The sequence below is a fragment of the Eptesicus fuscus genome, chromosome 10, assembly GCF_027574615.1.
Source record: "Eptesicus fuscus isolate TK198812 chromosome 10, DD_ASM_mEF_20220401, whole genome shotgun sequence".
Classification (NCBI taxonomy): Eukaryota; Metazoa; Chordata; class Mammalia; order Chiroptera; family Vespertilionidae; genus Eptesicus; species Eptesicus fuscus.
In genome coordinates, this window is record NC_072482.1 from 2362788 (window position 1) to 2366568 (window position 3781).

The 3781-nt window shown below is 54.1% G+C and overlaps 1 pseudogene; it reads left to right on the plus strand.

Annotated features, from left to right (window-relative positions):
- Positions 1 to 248: 248 nt before the first annotated feature.
- LOC103300443 (adenylyl cyclase-associated protein 1-like) lies at positions 249 to 2968 on the plus strand (annotated as a pseudogene).
- The last annotated feature ends 813 nt before the right edge of the window (positions 2969 to 3781 follow it).

The following is a 3781-nucleotide window of genomic DNA, read 5'->3' on the forward strand; positions in this document are numbered from 1 at the left end:
CCCACAGGCGGGTGCAATGGGCCCGCAGGCCGCCCCGGCCCTGAGCACACGGAGGGCGGCTGTCGGCCTGTCTCAGCGGTACTACCCACTCTGGATGTTTTTGGAATTTTAATTTTTTATCATCCTTTAGCAAGCTTTCAACTATTAGCCATGAAACCTTTTCTTTATATTGTTAAGAAAAGCTGTTTGAAGGAAAGCGGCTGTTCGCAGTCCGGAGGTGAAGCCGAGCTCTGAGCAGGTGGTGCATTATGGCTGACGTGCAAAATCTGGCAGAAAGATTGGAGAGGGCCGTGGGCCACCTAGAGGCGGTATCCCATGTCTCTGACACGCACTGTGGGGACGGAGACAGCGCCTCTGACATGCCTCTGACACGCACTGTGTGTACGGTGACAGCGCCTCTGACATGCCTCTGACACGCACTGTGGGGACGGAGACAGTGCCTCTGACATGCCTCTGACATGCACTGTGTGTACGGAGACAGTGCCTCTGACATGCCTCTGACATGCACTGTGGGGACGGGGACAGTGCCTCTGACATGCCTCTGACATGCACTGTGGGGACGGGGACAGTGCCTCTGACATGCCTCTGACATGCACTGTGGGGACGGGGACAGCGCCTCTGACATGCCTCTGACATGCACTGTGGGGACGGGGACAGTGCCTCTGACATGCCTCTGACATGCACTGTGGGGACGGAGACAGTGCCTCTGACATGCCTCTGACATGCACTGTGGGGACGGGGACAGCGCCTCTGACATGCCTCTGACATGTACTGTGGGGACGGGGACAGCGCCTCTGACATGCCTCTGACATGCACTGTGGGGACGGGGACAGCGCCTCTGACATGCCTCTGACATGCACTGTGGGGACGGGGACAGTGCCTCTGACATGCCTCTGACATGCACTGTGGGGACGGAGACAGCGCCTCTGACATGCCTCTGACATGCACTGTGGGGACGGAGACAGCGCCTCTGACATGCCTCTGACACGCACTGTGGGGACGGAGACAGTGCCTCTGACATGCACTGTGGGGACGGAGACAGTGCCTCTGACATGCCTCTGACATGCACTGTGGGGACGGGGACAGTGCCTCTGACATGCCTCTGACATGCACTGTGGGGACGGGGACAGCGCCTCTGACATGCCTCTGACATGCACTGTGGGGACGGGGACAGCGCCTCTGACATGCCTCTGACATGCACTGTGGGGACGGGGACAGCGCCTCTGACATGCCTCTGACATGCACTGTGTGTACGGAGACAGCGCCTCTGACATGCCTCTGACATGCACTGTGGGGACGGGGACAGCGCCTCTGACATGCCTCTGACATGCACTGTGGGGACGGGGACAGTGCCTCTGACATGCCTCTGACATGCACTGTGGGGACGGGGACAGCGCCTCTGACATGCCTCTGACATGCACTGTGGGGACGGAGACAGCGCCTCTGACATGCCTCTGACATGCACTGTGGAGACGGAGACAGTGCCTCTGACATGCCTCTGACATGCACTGTGGGGACGGAGACAGTGCCTCTGACATGCCTCTGACATGCACTGTGGGTACGGAGACAGTGCCTCTGACATGCCTCTGACATGCACTGTGGGGACGGGGACAGCGCTCCGAAAGGAGCAGTTCCCTATGTGCAAGCATTTGACTCACTGCTTGCCGGTCCCGCGGCAGAATACTTGAAGACCAGTAAGGAGATTGGGGAGATGTGCAGAAACATGCGGAGATCTGAAGTTGGAGCGGGCTCGCTTGGTTACAGCCTCTCAGTGCCAGCAGCAGGAGGTAATAAGCTTTCTGACTTGTTGGCTCTGATCTCAGAGCAGACCCAAGAAGAGTATAACCCCTCGGGAGAAGAACCGAGGCAGCAAACTGTCCAATCACCTGTCAGCTGTCAGCGAAAGTATCCAGGCCCTGGGTTGGATGGCTGTGGCACCCAAACCTGGTCTTTATGTGAAAGAAATGAATGATGCTGCCATGTTTTATACAAACCGAGTCCTTAAGGAGTACAAAGATGTGGACAAGAAGCATGTGGAGTGGGTTAAAACTTACTTGAGTACATGGACAGAGCTGCAGGCTTACATTAAAGCGTTCCATACCACCGACTGGCCTGGAGCAAAACGGGCCTGTGGCGAAAGAACTGTGTGGATTGCCATCTGGCCCCTCTGCGCTATCAGGTCCTCCCCTCCCCACCCCCCCAATGCCGACTAGCTCAGGGTCAGATGACTGCTTCACGCTCGACACTGTTTGTGCTGATTAATCGGGGAGGCCATCACACATGCCCTAAAACATGTACCTGATGACATGAAGACTCACAAGAACCCTGCCCTGAAGGCTCAGAGTGGTCCAGTACGAAGTGGCCCCAAACCATTCTCTGCACCTAACCCAGGAGTTAACCCATCCCCTAAACCAGCCACAAAGAAGGGGCCGGCTCTACTTGAACCGGAGGGCACGAAGTGGAGAGTGGAAAATCAGGAGAAGGTTTCTAACCCGGTGATTGATGACACAGAACTGAAGCAGGTGGCTTACATACACAAGTGTGTCCACACGACGTTGCACATCAAGGGCAGAATGAACTCCACTACAGTAGATAACTGCAAGAAACTCCGTCTGGTGTTTGATGACGTAGTGGGCATTGTGGAGATAATCAGTAGTAGAGATGTCAAAGTTCAGGTAATGGGTAAAGGGCCAACCATTTCCATCAACAAAACAGATGGCTGCCACGTTTATCTGAGCAAGAATTCCTTGGATTGTGAGATCGTCAGTGCCAAACCTTCTGAGATGGATGTCCTCACTCCTATAGAAGGCGGAGACTTTAGTGAGTTCTCCATCCCCGAGCAGTTCAACACCCTATGGAATGGGAAGAGTTGGTCACCACAGTGACAGAAATTGCTGGATAAGCGAAGTGCCACTGGGTTCTTTGCCCTCTCCCTCACACCATGGGATAAATCTGTATCAAGATGATTCTTTTGTAGATTCCCTCTACCTTTCTGCTCTTAAACTGCTTCTCTGCTTTGAGAAGCACAGCTACCCGCCTTCACTGAAATGTACCTCAGGCTGAGGTTTGGGTGGGATAGCAGGACAGTTATCTTCTGCAGCAAGGGGCGGCCTTTTCCTGTCGGCTCAACCACACACCAGTCTGTTCTTAAGGAGCTGCAGACCAGGGCTGGCGAGCTTCAGCTTTCAGCCTTTGGGGATTATTCCACCAATAGTCTTTTGGGAAGAACAAAGCAGTCCCCAGGAATTAACAGCTCAGGAAATTCACACAAGTTAATCTTTTCCTAACAATGAGCACGAGGTAGCAGAAGCTGGTGTGATTCCAGCTGGTTCTTCTAACAGACTAATTTTTCAATGTTGACAAGTGAGGCAAGTGCTGCATTGGACCAAAGGCTGAAGCTCGGCCATCTAGCATTCCAAGCAAGATTGTTCCCTCTGAGTATTCCTTTTATTCTGCATTCCATCCTGGCTCCACCTGAACCTGAGACAACAGGTTCTCCTGTACCAGCTGCTGTGGCAGTGCCTGCACCCAGGCCAATTTAGAGTCTTGGACCCTTTCTTTCTCTGGGATCCCTGCCCAGCACCTTCCTAGAGAAGACATAAAAACAGAGAGAGAGAGCGAGAGAGAGAGAGAAGGAAGAAGAAGGAGGAGGAGGAGGAGGAGGAGGAGGAGGAGGAGGAGGAGGAGGAGGAGGAAAAACACACCATTCTAAGGAATCTGGCATTCCTTCCTCCCATGCTAGGTGCCTGTCATCCATCTTCCCTGTCTCCATTGCCCTGTC